Source organism: Oryctolagus cuniculus, chromosome 4 (assembly GCF_964237555.1).
Source record: "Oryctolagus cuniculus chromosome 4, mOryCun1.1, whole genome shotgun sequence".
NCBI lineage: Eukaryota > Metazoa > Chordata > Mammalia > Lagomorpha > Leporidae > Oryctolagus > Oryctolagus cuniculus.
The window spans coordinates 70,995,358-71,016,496 of NC_091435.1; the positions used below are offsets into that span (position 1 = coordinate 70,995,358).

General features: G+C 36.7%; 1 protein-coding gene across 29 annotated transcripts in view; it reads right to left on the reverse strand.

Annotated features, from left to right (window-relative positions):
- The window catches only part of ZBTB20 (zinc finger and BTB domain containing 20), an 877,267-nt gene that overhangs the window by 631,954 nt on the left and 224,174 nt on the right, over positions 1–21,139 (reverse strand). The gene's annotated exons all lie outside the window — the stretch shown is intronic.

The window sequence follows — 21,139 nt, forward strand, 5'->3', positions numbered from 1 at the left end:
GGCCAAACATCTTACAAGCAGATTGTTTGGATACTTAGTACAAATGAATCATTTGGCCCTCCATTTAAACTGAAAAAGCAAATGTCCATAGATGGAGAAATTTCTTCTAGTCATGAACAAGAACTAAGGGAGACAAAGAGAACACCCATAGGCCACTGGAATAATGAGCACTAGAAACTATGCAGTGCTTCTTCAGCAACAGGCCACAGCAAGAAAAGGGACATCATAATTTTTCTCTCATTCATGGTTTATAGAATGGAGGAAGGAAGAATTAGAGGAATGGAACAAATATTCACTCTAATCCTAAAAATATTTTATTGTTTAATCTCATTAAAATCCATGCAATACAAAATGGGAGAGAGGTTCAGAAAGGTCAGGTTACCTTTCTGCTCTTAAGTGTCTCCATGGTACCACGACCTTTTCCCAGTCTGATCTAAAGCTTCTCTTCTTTTCCATACTTATTTTTGTGCAAGCCCTAGTTTTAATAAGTAGCATGTTTCCTCAGGAGTGTGACTCTGGCAGGCAAGTAATTTTTCTCCAGCTGTTTTTGGGCAACCTGACTTTGCCATGGGTTTTTCACTGTTATTGGCTACCTCCTCTCCACATGTGGTATTACTGATAACCTGTAAGACAATAAGTTGAGGGAATTTTTGCCTCATAAACAACCAACAGAATTGATTTGAAAAGTGGTGAGCCCCACTACTAAGGTGGTAACAGCAGCCTATCCACAGGCTGATTGATAAAACTCATGTGTGCTCTGGTGATTCCTGCTCATTGCAGGACTATATGACCAGAGTCTCCTTTCCTCTTAGACTTCTCATTCTGTCAAACTTATCATATCAGCCGGCCTCAGTTCTCTCCATTGCTGGGCTCTTTTTAACTCCTTTACATTGTCTCTCTCAACCTGCTCAGACCCTATGATCTATCTCTTTACTCTTTTGCTAATACCTTCAATGTACTTCCTGCTTTTATTCTCTCTTGCTTACTAAATTCACTTATTTTAGATCCTGTGATGTGTAAGTAGTTTATTTGGGAAATGCCCTGATCAACACTTGAGCCAAATTTTCTCACCAGCCACACAAAAATCCCTTGGGAGGTGGGGTGGGCGGTCACAGTATCAGCAGTAAGTAGTCTTTGGAGACAAGAGCTCAGTGGTGGAGGAAAACAGGAAGAGCAGTGACACAGGAAGAAACCCAATCCTGGAGCAGTCCAGCATTCTGCCTTCTCTACTTCTAGATTGTAGAAGCTACTATAGCAGGTCAGACAAGCTCACAGTTTATCCATGGCCTCAAAACTTTGCAGGGCCCTAAATCTTGCTCAGTAATCTAAGTGTCCTTATAAATTCTCCCTTTACTTTTGTATGTGACATATATTTCAAACCTTCTTTCTTTACTTAAATCTTCTATTACACTACTTCCCCTTCAGTATCATGGAAATCTGCTACCCATCCCAATAAGAAAATAAAAACCATTAGATCAACATTTGCTATCCCACTCACAAATAACTTCATTCATAGTCATTCTTCCCTCCTTCTCTACTGATACCACAGGAAATGATCGATGTTAATACAGCACCTTTCCACCTCTATAACAAGTATCTTAAGAGTTTCTGTCTCTTCCCCTTACCCAACTGTCCCTTGCTGTCGGTCTTCTTTGCTAACAAATCAATCTAAGCAAGCTATTGATCTGTTGAGACCCTACAAGTTGTGTCTTTGCCTACACTGTTCTTGTTGCCAAAATATATTTATCCCCACCCCTCAAACCCTTCCATCTCCTACTCACGGACTTTTCTCCAGAAAACATCTCTCCAACATTTAGATCTCTACAGCTATCATGTCTTTAGAAATGCTTCCTCAGACTTTGATACAGATCTATGCTCAAATCTGACCAGCTCTTTGCTCTGTATTCAAACTGTTTATTCCCTCTTCCAATAGTTTCCCTTTCCTTCCCACTGCTGTAAGTTCCTCCAAATCAGGTATCTGTCTTATACATTTCCAAACCACAGTTTCTATGCCCAGAACATAGTTGATGCTTAACAAATATTTACTTATTTATCTTTAGATTTATTTGAAAGGCAGAGTTAGAGAGAGAGAGAGAGAGAGAGAGAGGGAGGGAGGGAGGGAGAGAGAGAGAGAGAATGAGTCTTTGAATCACTGGTTCACTTCCCAAATGGTTGTAAAGCCTGAGGCTGGAGCTGGGCCAGGAGGAAGCCAGGAGCCTAGAACTCCATTAGGGTGTCCCAAGTGGGTGAAGGAGCCCAAAGACATGGGCATCTTCTGTTGCTTTTCCAGTGCATTAGCAGGAGTTGCATCAAAAGTAGAGCAGCCAGACTCACACTGAAGCCCAAAGGAGATGCCAATGTTGCAGGAAGAGGCCTAACTCACTGTACCACAATGCTGGCACCACAAATATCTATTGACTATATACATGAATAGTTCTCTCACACTCCTCCTCCTCATTCTAGAATAACTAATGGAAGCTGCAATTCTGGCCATCCTTTCCCCATCTTCTTTCTTCATTCTAGTCTTCTAAGAAGTATCAGACAGGTCATGATAAACTGAATCCCTTTTCAATTTGCATATAGTTTAGTGAAAAATAACAAGCAAAATGAATTTGCTTTAGAAGCTTAGGAGTCCATTGCTAACTTGGAACTTTTTTGCATAGCTATAATGTTATGGCAAAACAGACTTCAACAGTGACTTAAAATGGAATAGTATTTCCAACAGGCAAAAATTCAGAATTTATTGTTTCAATAGGATTACGTAGGTTAAATGCATACTTCTATATTCTCAGTGAGGTTATTGAAGAGAATGTCTCTAGAAATGTAAGATAACCTCCTTTTTGGTATTCAGATTGATAGATCTATCAAAATCAATTTAATAGGTATAGTTTTTATTTTCATCAAAAATGAGCCATCAAGTTTAAGAGAACTGAAAAAAATCAATTTGGCCTGATGGTTAGTTGTAAGCCCTACTCCTAATGCTGGTGTATTTTTTTAAACAATAGACCAGATTCTTTGGGAAAGGATTTGAATGAATATTGCCTCTTCTCTGCATGTTTTCAGTAACTGGGTCACGTGGGAAATTTTGTCTTTACGATGAATCCTAGTGCTTTGGGATACCAAAATCTACTCAGAGTGAATCCCATCTTCTCCTTTCCCCAACACATTACCTCGTGGAAGAGGTGAGATGAAGGTGAGGGGCTTTTAAAGGCAGTCTTCAGGGAAATAAAGACTCTGAAATTCTACTCTACTTATTTTTCACTTCCTGCCACTTTAGTTCCAGAATATATCTTACATTATAAAGTCTTTGTATTGTTCACTAAAACTATCCTTCCAATTAAGATAATAAAACTGATAAAGAAAAAATGTAGACAAGAAGGGAGAGAGGGAGAAATCAGATTAGTAAATCATTTAAAGCACTGGAATTTTGTAAAATTTGGTAATCTGTATGAAGCAGCATGGTTTCTGGTCTGTTTTTCTGGCCTGTGGATACCTGGGACCTATTTCAGTCTGCCATCCCCTGTTCCCAGAGCAGTGCACTCTTTGTTCAGCTCCATCTTCAGCCTGGCATATAATTACTTCTTCAGCTCCTGTGCTATTTGGTTTTAAGCACCTCTTACCCCCAAGGCCTCATGGCTCTAAGGGCTTGTTGAATTTAAACAAGCACATTTAAATCTTTGCCTTTAAATGAGTAAAATAAAAAGTCTTAACACCTAACACAAAGTACTCTTCTATCCATCTACTCTCTAAATGTGCATGTTGTAATTGTCTACCAGATCATAATGAGCATCTATCCATCCTCAAAATCAGAGAAAGGAGGACTCATTCTAGAGGTAAATTTACAATAAATGGTTTTATTCTTGATTAGCTATGTGTGTTTGGGGACACAGAGATTGGCACGTGCATAATTTAACTTCCTACTAAGAATTGGATGATCAGGGACTTCTTGGAAATAAAGGTGGGAAAAAAGACAGTGGAGGAAAAACAAAAGGAAAAAGCAAGATCATTAAAAAAATGATATAAGACAACTAAGAGAAGAAATTTTAAGCCTTACCTCTCCTCCAAAACCACTCAGCAAACTCATACAAATACATACACTGATGTCTGCACACACACAAACACATAGACATGTGCAATATAATTTCAGAAATATTAAAACTATCTGCTTTTCCTGGGAGACAGACAAGACACTTGGATTCTACTATTCCTGCTGTTAGAAAATCATGAATAATATCTATGATGTTAGTTTAGCCTGAATAAGAGATGATCATTATATTTGTTCCACAGATTACTGGTTGATGCATTTTAAAGAAAAAAGCAATATGCATAAGCCAAATAAGAAGACAGACATGCATTACATCACAGATGACATGTAAACAGACCTGAAAAATGGGTTTGTCTAATTATGGAGCAAGACTGCAATCTATGAATCTAGTGCCTGTGATTAAATAGAGGTCTACACTGAAAAGGTGTAGCAGACTATAGCAGGATTCAAGATACATTCCACAGTCCAAATCAGAAATGAATGGATAATGTCCTCATTTCTAAGTTTACATGGATTAATCAAATATTAGTCAGGCTCTGCCATTCATGTTCATATTGAAAAGAGTCTGAAAAGGCAATGAAATTCACTGTATTTAACAGCTAAGTATTTTCAGGACATGAGACATATGGGCTTGAAACATGTAGTTTCTATAAAAAATATTAGGATAGAGGGCTGAAACATACACTTTATCACATTACACTGTGAACTTTGACTTTCTTGAAAAGTGCTTGGCTTATGGTGACTTAAAAATTTTATGCCAAAAGCTAGTGCATCAGTGGACACACATACATATACACACAGAAGACCCTGCTCACAGTGACTGGAACACGAGTACTGAACAGTCTGAGAGGAGCGCATGAGACATCATTTTTTATTCAAAACACTGACACCATGATTAAAATAAAAATAACCCCCTTTCCATCCCAAGTATGTTGGTTCTATGAAGATGTTTTCCTGAATCCTTATATATAGTATTCCTCAGATTTTTTTCTGATCTTTTCTTCTTTGCTTTCTCAGCCATATCATTATAGTTCCCTTACTTATTTTCCACTCTAATAAATCATTTTAAATAGCTTTTATATTTTCTTTCAGTTTGAATGCTTCATTCTCACAATAAATGTCATTTATTTTATTAAAGACAATTTGGAATATTTTTAAAAATCAGCAAAATACATATTGCTTTACTTTCTTCTAATCTTCAAAAATATTTTCAAATATTTTAATCTTAATCTTCTTTTGAAGATTTATTTATTTATTTTTTATTTATTCATTCACTTGAAAGGCAGAGAGAGAGAGGGAGAGAGAGAGAGCTCTTGCATCCACAGGTTCACTGCTCAAATGCCTCCAATAGGAGGCACAAAGCCACAAGCTAGGAACTCCATTTCAGTCTTCCACGTGGATGGCAGGAATCCAATTACTTGAGCCATTTTCTGCTGCCTTCCCAAATGTATTAGTAAGCTGGGTAGAAAGCAGAGGAGGTGTCAGGACTCTAAATGGCATTTCAACATGATACCTAGTGATGGGTTAACCTGCTGTACCTCAATGCCTGCCCCTTAATCTTAATGGTTACATTATGTTACATAAGAATTTTTATATTACTTAAGTTGTATTATAAGCAATTTTCCAATTTAATGGCAACAGCATATTCTACTGAAAAAGATATACCACACCTATTTATCCAGTTCTTATGCTTAGACATTTGTTTACAGGCTTCAGCTATTATAAGAAAGACAGTGTCACCTTTGTGCACAAACCTTTTATATATTTATTTCAGTAATTAATTACTTCCTTGGGATGGATTCCTAGGTTAAGAATGCATAGAATTACCTAAGTTATATTTCCTTTGCATTAATATAACAAACTTTCTTTTAGAAATAATACTATTTTTGGTAATTTTTAGAATTTAATAGAGTATAACTTTAATTAATGAGATTAATGAAACCATTCAGGTAGCTACTGATCAATTTATACATGTGATATAATATCCAGTAACAAAAATCTTTTGGTATGTTGAAATCTGAAAGAGTAATATTTATATCTAACTATATGAGGATACTTAAAAAAAAAATCATGTACGGGCCAGCACTGTGGCATGGAGGGTAAAGCCACCACCTGCAGTGCCGGCATCCAACATGGGCACCAGTTCAAGACCCGGATGCTCCACTTCTGATTCAGCTCTCTGCTATAGCCTGAGAAAGCAGAAGATGGCCTAATCCTTAGGCCCATGCACCCACATGGGAGACCCGAAATAAGATCCTGGCTCCTGGTTTCAGATCGGTATAGCTCCAGCAGGTACAGCCATTTGTTGAGTGAACCAGCAGATGGAAGACATCTCTGCCTCCACCTCTGCCTCTGCCTCTCTGTAACTCTGCCTTTCAAATAAATAAGTATACCTTTAAAACAAACAAACACAAATAAAATAAAATAAAGATCCTGTAAAATGGAATTAGAGGATTGGTGCAAAACATTTTTGAAATCCACGCATAGTTTTTTTGATAGCACGCATTTTCATGAATGCTTTAAAGACCTCTTGTATGGATGAATTTAAATTTTTTTTGATTTAAAATAACTTATGTTTAAAATATGTTGTTGGGGCCGGCGCTGTGGCGCACTGGGTTAACGCCCTGGCCTGAAGCGCCAGCATCCCATATAGGTGCCGGTTCGAGACCTGGCTGCTCCACTTTCTATCTAGCTCTCTGCTATGGCCAGGTAAAGCACTGGAGGATGGCCCAAATCCTTGGGCCCCTGCACCCACGTGGGAGACCCAGAAGAGGCTCCTTGCTCCTGGCTTCAGATTGGCACAGCACTGACTGTTGCAGCCAATTGGGGAGGGAACCGTTGGATGGAAGACCTCTCTCCCTCTTCCTCTCATCTCTGTGTAACTCTGCCTTTCAGATAAATAAATCTTTAAAAAAATAAAAATATATATTTTATTTGAAAGGCAAAGAGACACAGAGGCAGAGAGACAAGGGAGAGAGACTAACAGACAAAGAGTACCTCTATTCTCTGGTTCACTCTTCCAAATGCCTGCCACAGCTAGGGCTAAGCCAGGCTGAATCCAGGATCCTGAACTAAATCCAGGCATCTCAGATGAGTGGCAGGGGTCCAACTACTTGAACCATCACCTGCCATAAAATACACATGGAACACACAGTATGTCTGTAGAAAATACTTTGTAAAGGAACATATTTAATTACCACCCTCCCTCCAATAACATGTCAATCAAATAAACAACGTAAGAAGACCTCTATTTCTATGAAAGAGTAGTTTGCATCAAATCTATGTTGAAGCTGGCGCCGCAGCTCACTAGGCTAATCCTCCACCTTGCGGCGCCGGCACAACGGGTTCTAGTCCCGGTCGGGGCGCCAGATTCTGTCCCGGTTGCCCCTTTTCCAGGCCAGCTCTCTGCTGTGGCCAGGGAGTGCAGTGGAAGATGGCCCAAGTTCTTGGGCCCTGCATCCACATGGGAGACCAGGATAAGAACCTGGCTCCTGCCTTTGGATCAGTGCAGTGCGCTGGCCACGGCAGCCATTGGAGGGTGAACCAACGGCAAAGGAAGACCTTTCTCTCTGTTTCTCTCTCTTTCACTGTCCACTCTGCCTGTCAAAAAATAAAAAAATAAAAATACTCTAAAGTTTTATTTGAATATCTTAAGTTTTATTTGTAAAAGTAAGGCCAAATCAGATATAGATTATCATCTTCTTTTATTTTATTTTATTTTTTTGACAGGCAGAGTGGACAGTGAGAGAGAGAGACAGAGAGAAAGGTCTTCCTTTTCCCATTGGTTCACCCTGCAAGTGGCTGCTATGGCTGGCACGTTGTGGCCTGTGCACTGAGCCGATCCAAAGCCAGGAGCCAGGTGATTCCTCCTGGTCTCCCATGCAGGTGCAGGGCCCAAGCACTTGGGCCATCCTCCACTGCATTCCCGGACCACAGCAGAGAGCTGGACTGGAAGAGGAGCAACTTGGACAGAATCCGGCACCCCAACCAGGACTAGAACCCGGGGTGCCGGCACCACAGCAGAGGATTAGTCTAGTGAGCCGTGGTGTCAGCCTAGATTAGCATCTTAACCTCAAATTATCCAAATCCTTGATTAAGAAAAGGCAGATTACCTTTATTGTAATTATCTATAAGGAGAAAATCAAATTTTCATATAAAAATATGGCATCATACAAACTCTTCTCAATTTTTTACATGCAAAAAATCATCAAAAATGCCACAAATTCAGATCATAAAATCAAAAATTAAGAGATAAAAATAATAGATGATAAACATAAAACATAAAAAGATATACTCAAGAGAATTATCAGGCATAGACTTTTAAATTGTGTGATAAATTTAAGAAATAAAGGAAATGATTAGAAATTCCCAGAGAACTGAGATTTATTTTAAAAGGGGAGGGGCATTCTAGAACTAAAATAAAGCAACTAAATTAATAACTCAGTAACAACAGATTAGACACAACAGAAGAGTGGAATCATGAACTTGAAAGTAGGTCAACAGAAAATAGACTAAAAACAAAGAAGGATAAAGATGGAAAATGCAAGCAAAAGCATTAGAGACATATAGGGGATGATTTTTAAAAAGAGTTTAACAGAGTGATAACTCTATTTCTAGTCCTAGAAAAAAGAAAAATATAAAGTAGAGCATAAACAGAAGAAAACTAAAACAATAATAACTAAGAATTTTCCAAAATTGACAAGAAGACATCAAGCTACAAACTCAAGAATATTTAAGAACCCCAAGCTGGACAAACACAAATAAACTGACACAAAATGACATAAATTTGTTTTTGAAACTGTTTAATATAAAAAATGATCAAGGAGAAAATGTCAAAAAAAAAATACCCCAGCAGAATAAAAATGTGTGTTATTGTCTAAGGACTAATAAATTTAGTATCTGGTTTCTCATGAAAATCTTTGGAAAGCCAGTGAACAAAGCAGTAATACCTTTAAAGTGCTTTAAAAAATTAGCTACCAATGAAATACAGAGTTCAAACAACACAACAGTGAATACAGAGTGGATTAAAATAATGTCTGGAAAAACTGATAAAGGGAAGCAATGGAGGGAGGGGATGGAGAATAGCAGGGAAGTAAGGGAAGTGTGGTTGTCTTCTTGGAACTATACCTATGTAACCCATAATATATGTTCTGTTCATATTAACTAAAAATTTTAAAAGAAAGAAGCCACTAACCCATTTGAAAATGGAAAGAAGACTTAACCAGATTTTATTCAAAGAAGACATAAAAATGGCCAGAAGATATATTTAAAAAGTCATTTAGCATTACAAGTTGCTGTAGTTTGAATCAGATTTGGCTCCTGAACTCATGCAGACATTTAAACCTTAATCATATGTTAATGATAATAAGAGAGTGGAACTTAACCCGATTATGGTATTGGGGAGGTAGGCCTAGTAAAAGCTCCTTAGGCCACTGAAGTCATGTCATTGGAAGATAGTTCTTTAAAAAAGGTTAGTTATAATAGACTGAATTGAGCCTAACTGCTCTCTTGGCTTCTTGGCTCACTATGCGAACCTTATTCCATAAGCACTCTGTTATTATCATCTGCTACCCTCCTTACAGCCAGCTCTTTAGGGCTACCCAATCTTGGACTTAAACTTCCAACCGTGAGCTAAACATGTTTTCTTTATAAAGTTAGCTTTCCTTGGGTGTTTTGTTGCACTAATAGAAAAGTGTTTTCTTCTGGTAATGGACACTAGTCATCAGGGATATGCAAATTAAAACAACAAGGAAATATCACCTCACATTTGTTAAAATGGCTGTTACCAAAAAGATGAATGATAACAAGTATAGGGGAGGTTGTGGAGAAAACAAGAGCCCTTGTATACCACTGGTGTGAATGTAAATTGGTACAGCCACTGTGGAAAACAATATGGAGATTTTCTAAAACAAACAAACAAACAATAACAACAACAACAACAAAAAAACACCCACTAATTGGGGCAAATTTTTAGCTCAGCATTTAAGATGTTTATGCCCCATATTACCCATATTAGAGTACCTTTGTTTGAAACACACTCGGGCTCCTGAATCCAGTTGTCTGCTAATATAGACCGTGGGAGGCTATGACAGTTCAATTGATTGGGTTCCTATCATCTATGGGAAGACCTGGATAAGTACCCAGCTTGCAGCTTTGGCTTGGCCCAGCTCTTGCCATTGAACAGTAAACAATTGTAATTAACTAGGAATATGTCACAATTCTAAATTTGTATACAAACTATGATATAATCCTAAAAAGCAAAACTTCATCAAATTAGAATTTCTTTTAAATTAAAACCTCATCAAATATATCATTGCATGAGGAAATTTTAATGTATTTCTCTGGTAAGTGATAGCACATGGAGGCATGAAATTAATAAACACAAGATTTAAACACCAAGATCAAACAACTTTGATTAAGTTAATGATATACATATATAGAATCCTGCATCTACCAACTAAAAAATACACAATATTTCTCAGTGTGAATGGAAAATGTACAAAAACCTTAAATTGTTAAAGCAAGTATCAAGAAATTCCAAAAGTACTTAAAAACAGAGTATGTTCTTAGATTATAACTGAATGAAACTTGAAATCAATAACAAAACATTAATCACAAAATATCCTAAGTATTCTGGAATAATGAAATAAACAAAGTCAAGAAACTCAGAAATGTTGGAGGTGGGGAAGGACAACTGAAAATAATACCCCTAGAAATACGTATTTCAAAACAAAAAGAAAAAAGCATAAATAACCTTAACAGCAATGAAAAATGGGGTATTCATTGCAGATGCTTCAAACTTAGTACAAATAAAATAAGTAGATATGTTGAATAATTTCTACTCAATAAATTTGAAACACAGATAAAATGATTATATTTATTTAAAAACAGATATTATCAAAATGGACACAAAATGAAATAGGAAACCTGCATAGTTCAAGATCTTTTAAGGAAACTGAATATTCATTAAGTCTTTCCACTCAAAGAAATCTTTTGGTTCAAATAAATTTACAGGCAAGCTCTTTTAGACACACAGATACACACACGCACACACAACACATATACAAACCCGACCAAAGAGAAACAGAGAATAATTTCCAACCCATTCCATGACACTATTTTTTTTTTTTTTTTTGACAGGCAGAGTGGACAGTGAGAGAGAGAGACAGAGAGAAAGGTCTCTTCCTTTACCGTTGGTTCACCCTCCAATGGCCGCCGCGGCCAGCGCGCTGCGGCCGGCGCACTGCGCTGATCTGATGGCAGGAGCCAGGCACTTATCCTGGTCTCCCATGGGGTGCAGGGCCCAAGCACCTGGGCCATCCTCCACTGCACTCCCTGGCCACAGCAGAGAGCGGGCCTGGAAGAGGGGAAACCGGGACAGAATCCGGCGCCCCGACCGGGACTAGAACCCGTTGTGCCAGCGCCACAAGGCGGAGGATTAGCCTAGTGAGCCACAGCGCCGGCCTCCATGATACTATTATAACTATTCAACCAAAACCTGACAAAAAACATTAAGACAGGGTAAAATGACCTCCTTTTGAATGCAGATAGAAACATCTTAAAGAAAATATTCATACACACAATACAATTGCTTATGAAAAGAATAACTTATCAACACCACGTAGGGTTTATTCTACAAATGAAGAGGTGGATTAACATTTGAAACACATTAACTGAATTTACCATGTTAACATATTAAAGAAAAAATTTCCATGATTGCAACAGAACTTGTAAATTATTTGATACAATTACTTTTCATGATTAAAAAAAAAAAAAAAACCACAAAACAAAACCAAAAATCCACACAGAACGGCATATGGAACAACAGTACTAACTCAGGAAACTCAGGAACTGAAGGGAATTTATTTAATCTGATAGCATTTATAATTTTTTAAAAGGCAAATATCAGACCTACAGAGCAAAAAAATATGCTTTAATTCAATTCTGTATTGGAGGTCCTATCTATTGCAACAAATCACGAAATAGAAAGTAAAAGTATATGCAGCAGAAATGTAGAATAAAACTGTAATTATCCATAGAAGCATGGTTGTGTTATAAAAACTACAAAACAACTCACAAAATCTAATAGAATTAATAAGTGAATTTAGTAAGCTCCCTGGATACAAGGTGAATCAATATACCTAAATGAATTGTTTTCTTGTATACTAATAATAGACATTTAGAAAATGAAATTTTAAAGAATACCATTTACAGAACCATAAAAAATCAGATATAGGAATAAATCTAATGAAAAGTATGCAAGTCCTCTGTACAGATAACTATAAAACATTACTGAGAGAAATTAAAGTATACTGAAATGAGTGGGAAATATAATGCATTTATAGATTGGACTTTCCCAAAACATAATCTCAATCAAATGCTCAGCAAATTATATTTTATATTAACAAGTAGATCTAAATTTTTTATGAAACCACAAAAGAGTAAAAGTAAAGAATCTTAAAAAAAAACATAGCTAAAGGGTTTATATTATGAGATGTCATAACTAATTAAATGTATTTAGCAAAGCTTTATTGGTGCAAGGGTAAACAAATAGATCAATGCAATGCAATAGAGTCTAGAAATAAACCAGCAAATATAGAAGCACTTGCTTGACTTAGTAAAGTCACTACTAAACTAGCTGGGGAAATGACAATCTTTTCAACAAATGGAACATGATCAATTAGGTAGGCTCATAAAAATAATTATAATAACAAAAGAAAATTGTCTATTCCAATTCCCATCTCACAGCTAACACAAAAATTGAATTTTGGATAAAATGCAGATCCAAATTTTAGCAGATTTTTGAGAAAATAACAAAGAAAAATGCCTTCATTACATTGCTTAAGACCCCAAAACCATAGACAATAAAAGCAAAAACAGACACATGGGATTAGACCAATCCAAGAAGTTTCTGTACAGCAAAAGAAACAATTAACAAGGGAATACAGAGAGAACCAGAGAAAATATCTGCAATCTATGCATATAATAAAGGATTAATATTATGAATGTAGAAGGAGCTCAAGAAACCCAACAATAACAAAACAAAAAATCAAGTCAAGTAATAGGCAAAGGATATGAATTGACACTTTTGTAGGAACAATTATCCATGGCCAACAGACACATGAAAAAAATGCACGATCCAACATGGGAAGCGAGATACACAGCAGACTCATAGAATGGCAGATGTCCTAAACAGCACTCTGGCCTCAGAATCAGCCCTTAAGGCATGTGGATCTGGCTGAAAAGCCTATGAGAGTTTTTCAGGCATGGAAAGCCAAGACAATTTGGCAAAAAAAAAAAAAAAAAAAAAAAAAAAAAAAAAGCCCTAAATGAAAGATCTCTGCGAGTGAGATCCGAGTGGAAAGAACAGGTCATCAAAGAAGGAGGTACCTTTCTCTGAAAGGAGGAGAGAACTTCCACTTTGACTATGACCTTGTCTAAATATGATCAGAGTCGGTGAACGCAAAAGGCTTCCATAGCCTTGTCAACTCCTGACAAGATCCTGGGGTGATTACTGATGCCATAAACAAAAGTGTCAATTTGTTAAGTCAACAACAGGAGTCACTGTGCACTTACTCCTCATGTAGGATCTCTGTCCTTAATGTGCTGTACATTGTGATTTAATGCTATAACTAGTACTCAAACAGTACTTTTCACTTTGTATTTCTGTGTGGGTGCAAACTGTTGAAATCTTAACTTAATATATGCTAAACTGATCTTCTACATATATAGAGAATTGAAAATGAATCTTGATGTGAATGGAAGGGGAGAGGGAGCGGGAGAGGGGAGGGTTGTGGGTGGGAGCGAAGTTATGGGGGAGGGGGAGACATTGTAATCCATAAGCTGTACTTTGGAAATTTATATTCATTAAATAAGTTAAAAAAAGGAAAAATGCCCAAGATCACTATGACCTATCAGTGAAATGCAAACACCAGCATGAGCTATCATCTCATTGCAATTAAAATGGGTAATATCCTGGGGCTGGCGCTGTGAATCCTGTGGCACCAGAATCTCATATGGGCACCAGTTCCTGTCTCAGTTGCTATACTTCAGATCCAGCTCCCTGCTAATAAGCCAGGGAAAGCAGCAGAAGATGACCCAAGTGCTTGGGTTCGGGTACCTGTCCAGGAGATCCAGAGGAAGGGCCTGGCTCCTGGCTTCAGATAGCTCAGCTCTGGCCATTGTGGTCATTTGGGGAGTGAACCAGCTGATGGAAGATCTTTATCTATTTTTCTCCCTCTCTCTGTCTGTAACTCTCTATCTCAAATAAACAAACTCTTTTTTAAAAAAAAGGTTAATATCCAAAAATCAAAAAATAACAAGTGGTGATTCTGTGCAGAAAAGGGTACTCTAATACACTGTGGGTGGTAACACAAATCATTACAACTGTTATGGAATTCAGTATGAAGAGTACTCAAAATACTAAAAATGGATCTATAATATCACCCAGCTATTCCACTTCTGGGAATATATCCAAAGGAAGTGAAATCAATATTCAATTGAATACCTGCACTGTCATGTTTATAGCAGCTAAATTCATAATAGCATAGCTATGGAATCAATACAGATGTATATCAGTTGATGAAATAATAAGAGAATGTGAAATATATATATATATATGAAGAAATATTACTCAGCCATAAAGAGTGAAATCCTGACATCTGTAACAAAAGGGATATAACTGGAGATCATTATGCTAAGTGAAATAAGCCAGACCAAGAAAGACAAAGATGTTTTCTTCTATTTGTGGAAGTTAATAGAGAGTAAAAATTATATAATGTCATATTATTTTGGCATATAGTTCAAATATTTCTTCACCCAATTATACTATGTACATGACAATATACAATTCTCTACTTTATGGTCATTGTCATGATTCACACATTGTTGACATCAAAATCCCTGTTTTCAAAGAAAAATAGTATATAACATCCATATGTGAAGTGAATATCAGAAAATGTGAAAAACTGTAAAATATTCAAATTAAAAAAAAAAAAACACGGGGTTGGTGCTGTGGTTTAGCAGGTTAGAGCCCTGGCCTGAAGTGCCAGCATCCCATATGGGCACCAGTTCTGGTCCCAGCTGCTCCTCTTCTGATCCAGCTCTCTGCTATGGCCTGGGATAGCAGTGGGAGATGGCCCATGTCCTTGGGCCCCTGCACCCATGTGGGAAATCCAGAGGAGACTCCAGGCTCCTGGCTCCTGGCTTCAGATCAGCGCAGCTCCAGCTGTTGCGGCCAATTGGGGAGTGAACCAGCAGATGGAAGACCTCTCCCTCTGTCTCTACCTCTCTCTGTAATTCTGCCTTTCAAATAATTAAAATGAATCTTTATAAAAAGATAAAAGAACCCACCAATTCTTCACAAGTTATTCACAACAATTGAAAGGGAGGGAATCCTCCCAAATTCTTTCTAGGCAGCCAGCATCACCCTAATTCCTAAACCCAGTAAAAACACAACAGAGAAAGAGAACTATAGACCAATTTCCCTGAATATAGATGCAAAAATCCTCAAAAAAATTCTGGTCAACTACACATCAGAAAGATCATCCACCTGGACCAAGTGGGATTTACCCCTGTTATTCAGGGATGGTTCAACATTAGCAAATCAATCAATGTGGCACATCACATTAAAAACTAAAGAACAGTCAGAATGGCTTTCATACAGAAATCAACAAACAACAAATGCTGGAAAGGATGTGGGGAAAAATATGCTAATCCACTATTGTGGGAATATAAACTATGGAAGACAGCATGGAGATACATCAGAAATATTAATATAGACCACTATAATTTACCCAAGGGAAATGAAATTTGCATATGAGTTATCTACACCCCTATATTTATTTGCAGCTCAATTCACAATATCTAAGACATGGAATCAACCCAAATGCCCATCAACTGAAGACTGACCCATGTACTATTGGCAAAATAATTAAATAGCTAAATCTTAAAAAATAAAAAAATTAATTATGAAATGATAATTAGAAAAGAACGAAAAGACAAGCCTCAAAGTGAAAGGCAGTATCTGTAAAAGTGTATCTGACAAAGGATATAAAGAAACCCTGCAAATCAATAATAAAATAGTAACAAACTCATGCGAAAAATAGGAATAAATGGCAAAATGCATATAACTAAAAAGGATAGTTAAGTGGAAAATATCCATATGAAAACATGTTAACTGCACTATTAATAAGATACATGCAAGCTAAAAATTTAATGGGCAATTATGCCACATGTACCAGCAAAGCTAAAATGAAAAAGATAGCTAATACTAAGCATCAAGTATGAGAACAATTGGGACTGTCATGTATCACTCCAGAGATTAGAAAATAGAAACAAACTTGGAAACTTTGGTAATATCTACTAAAGCAGAACATACCAGTGATATCATTCTTTAATATATAGTCAACAGAAATACTTAGATATACACAAGATATATACAGCAATGTGCATATGGCCATCACTATTTATACATTATTTATGATGGTTCCAAGCTGGAAATAAGCCAAATATCCACGTATAGTAGAATGGCTAAATAAATAAAAATATATTTGGGACACATTCATACACAGGGATTTTATAAGGCAACAAAGATTTTTAAAATCTGCAGCCACACACAGACGCAATAAAAATATAAATGAATTCCATAAATCTATGCTTATTGAAGAAACCATATGTAAAAGAATATTTACAATATGATTCTATTTCTATGTTGTTTGAAAACAGTCAAAATTAACCTATTACATTCATTAGAAGTAATAACAGTGAGTATCCTGAGGGAGTCGAATTAGAAGGTGGGTAAGGCAATCTTTGTAGCCTGAATTTTTTGTTCATGGTCCGGTACTGCTTAAATGGGTGTGTTCAATTTCTGAAAGCTTTTTGGTCTGTATTTTAATTATTTCTGAATTTTTAAATAAACATATCTTCATTCACTGAAACATTCAATTTAAAAATCAGCTTAAAATACAGTTTTGTCCCCCAAATGGTTAGATGAACTCTAACTGCTTTTCTTTATTTTTTCCTCTGTCTTCTTGCCACTTGGCCTCAAAAATAGACACAATCACAGAAGTATGTGTCAGGGTGATGTAAATAGAGCCTTAGTTTGCTGGTTGGAGGACCATAAAATGAAGTTCCAGAGAACTGAAAAAATATCAGTGAGATAATGGAGAGAAAGGGGCTCAGCAAAGTGACAACACTGTTCTGAAATTCTGCACTCATGTTGAGATGCACATGTATGGATGTGGTCTTAGTCAGCATAAAAATGAAACTAAAAAACTAAGTTAACAGATAGATCAATGGTTAGGTCCAGTACTAGCCACTGCCATTCACACAGGACAGCTCTGAACAGCAATAAAACCAAAACTGAAGAAGGCTTGCAATTTTCAACTTGAACCTAACAAGGTCAGTGTCTATTTTTTTTTTTTTTTTTTTTTTTTTTTGACAGGCAGAGTGGACAGTGAGAGAGAGAGACAGAGAGAAAGGTCTTCCTTTGCCATTGGTTCACCCTCCAATGGCCGGCGCACCGCGCTGATCCGATGGCAGGAGCCAGGAGCCAGGAGCCAGGTGCTTTTCCTGGTCTCCCATGGGGTGCAGGGCCCAAGCACCTGGGCCATCCTCCACTGCACTCCCTGGCCACAGCAGAGGGCTGGCCTGGAAGAGGGGCAACCGGGACAGAATCCGGCGCCCCGACCGGGACTAGAACCCGGTGTGCCGGCGCCGCTAGGCGGAGGATTAGCCTAGTGAGCCGCGGCGCCGGCCTAGAGGTCAGTGTCTATTAAAACAGAAATATCAACATTCTCCATAGAATTTAAGTAATACTCAGAATCTCATAATGTAATACTTAAAATGTCCAAGATATGATCCAGAATTACTAGGCAAATGGAAGACAAAGAAATTTCATATGAGAATTCAAAAGAGAAAAGATAAACTACAATTATAATAAAAATGACAGATATTACAATTGCTTGACAAAGATTTAAAAGCAGCTATTATAAAAGTGTGTCAACAAGATGGGTGTTTGTTATATGGTTAATAATATGCCAATTAAATTTTTAATTTGTTTATGGTTATATGGTTAATATCCCACTCGGGGAACAAACACGGTGATAGAATGCTTGTTTCAGTCCCAGCTCCATTCCTGATTTTAGCTTCCTGCTGATGCATATCTTGGGACAGAGTGGGTAATAGCTTAAGCAGTTGGGTCCTTGAGGCCAAACGGGAGACCTGGATTGAGTTACTAGCTCTTGGCTTTGGCATGGACTAGTCCTAGCTGTTACAAGCCTTTTGGGTATGAACCTGTGAATGTGAGAACCACATAGGCAAGCAGCTAGTTAGGTCTGTGGGTCCGGATAAGCAAGCAGCTTGTTAAGTCTACAGAGCTGGATTCCTAAGTCAGGCCTCCATAACACTTTCCTGTCAATCCCATAATGCATGTTATATCTGAGACCTGCGTGCAGATATAAAAGGAGTGGAAAAAAGAGAATAGCCTCTTTCTGCCACGGACTTTGCTTCAGTGCATTGCAACCGACCATTTGGTTTTTTGACTTTTTGGTGCACAAACTTCAGAGTATAATCAGAACCTTTTCACTCTTCGGCGTTTCTATTCTTCCCAGACTTTCTCTATTGCAGGTATTGTTTTCGGTTTCCCTTTATTCCCTAGTTTACTGGCAACTCTGATTCATTCATGTTGTGTAGAACGTCCTGCAGTCATGCATGAATGTATGTTTATTCCCTCACTGTCAAACTGTTCTTGTTTGCACACAATACCAGTGTCCATGTAGTATTTCCAACTTTGAGGGAGACAAGTACCTGCATGAAAAATTAATCAATCCATTGCCCACATCAAGTGGATGGGATTTCTCTCTTTATATCTTTCTGTTCCAGTCTCTCTCATGTAAAATAAGGAAATAAATAAAAAAAAAAACTTCTTAAATTAAAAAATTTTAAAATAAAATGCTCTAACTAGTGGGAATGGTCTAGAAATTGAAAAGTAAATACAATAAAATGACTGAGTGGTCTCAATAACAAAACCTAAAGATCAACTTCAATTATTCAGTGAAATATTCAAAACTAAAAATTGGCTCAGGGACATGTAGAATGATAGCAAGAAGTTATTATCAGTTATGTCACCAGATTATCAGAAAGAGAGGAGAAAAAGTACAATGCTGAAAAAGCATTTGAAGAAATAATGGCAAGGTGCTTCCCAAGTTTTGTGAAGTACATGAACCTACAGATTCAAAAATTATAGCATACCACAAGCAGTATAAAAACAAAAGCAATCCAGATCAAAATAAATTAAAACTAAATGGCTGGAAAGTGAAGATAAGGAAAAATATATTGAAAGTATCAATATTTTATAATCTTGTATGTGTATAATGGAGCAAGAATCAAATGATTGTGGATTTCTCATCATAAACCATTCATGTCAGAAGGAAATGTCACACTTTTTCTTCTTCAGTGTTGTGAAACTAGAACTGTGAACACAGAATTGAATATCCAGTAAAAAATACTTTACAGAATGAAGTTAAATAATGATATTGCCAAATGAAGAAGAACTAAGAAAATTTGTTGCCAGGATACCTACTTTAAAAGATTTACTAAAGGAAGCTCTCAGACAGAAGGAAAGTGATATCACAAGGAAACTTTAAACATTAAGAATGAAGAGCAACAACATATGTTTGACAATTTAAAGGAAAATTATAACATTATCTAAAAGAATTTCCAAAGCATGGAGATAAAATATATAAGACAATTATAATGCAAAACTGGCAAAATAAAAAAAGCTTATATGGTGGCAAGATTTCTACATTCTACTTAAAGCAATAAAATTTAATCATTTTTGAAATTTTACTTCTATCATTAAGAATTGCCCTTTTGTGACTTCAGTTTTCATCTGTTAAACTGTAAATAAAGGTTGTCAGAATTGGTTTTGTTTGATCATTCATTTCCCAAATTTCCAATAAGTAAATGAAATGATATTAAATCTAGGTCAATAACTTTCAATTCTGGAAGTTTTCTCTCCAATTTATAAGATGAGTCAAGATTAATGTATGCAATAGAATAACAAAATCATAGCAAAATATTTGTATTATGACTATAATAAACTTTGTGCTATTTTCATTGAAATGAATCAACATTTACCAAAATTAAAATTAAAATGTGGGATTCAGGACACGGATCATGAAGGGAGGAAAAGAACAGTATATTAAGTAGAGGATATAATTCACTGAAGACAACATTAGCTGCCTGCATACCAAATAATATGACATCTACATTTTTTTTAAGATTTATTTTATCTATTCAAAAGACAGAGTTACAGACAGAAGTAGAGCCAAGGAGAAAGGGAGGTCTTCCATCTTTTGGTTCACTCCTCAAATGGCCATAACAGCCAGAGCTGAGCTGATCGGAACCCAGGAGCCAGAAGCTTCTTCTGGGTCTCCCACGCAGGTGCAGGAGTCCAAGGACTTGGGCTATCTTCTACTGCTTTCCCAGGCCATAGCAAAGAGCTGGACTGGAAGTGGAGCAGCCGAGACTAGAACTGGCACCAATATGGAATGCTGGCACTACAGGCCAGGGCTTTAACCCACTGAGCTACAGTGCGGGCCCTGTCTACACTTTTTTATATTGCATATATATTAACTTCCATATATGAAAGAAAATTGTGTGATTTTTTTTGTGTCTGGTTTAATTTGAATAATGACATCTAGTTCCATTGATTTTGTTGCAAATGTAAGATTTTGTTCTTTTTATGACATTAATATTCCATCTTGTATTTATACCAGATTTTCTTTATCTAGTCATCAGTTGATGGATATATAGATTGATTCCATATCTTTGCTATTGTGAATTAAATGTGCATTCCAAACTTTAAAAAAACCCTTACTACAAAAATATAGAGAGATATAGTCAAAAACATAGTAGCTAAATTTAAATGGAATACCAAAAAATGTTCAAATTACCCAAAACAAAGCTATAAATAGAAAACTCACCAATGGAAAGCAGAAGAGGCAAATATAAAAAAAATACATAAAATGATAGACATATAGCCAAACACAACAAAAATTAAACATAAATGGTATAAACCCATCAATTAAA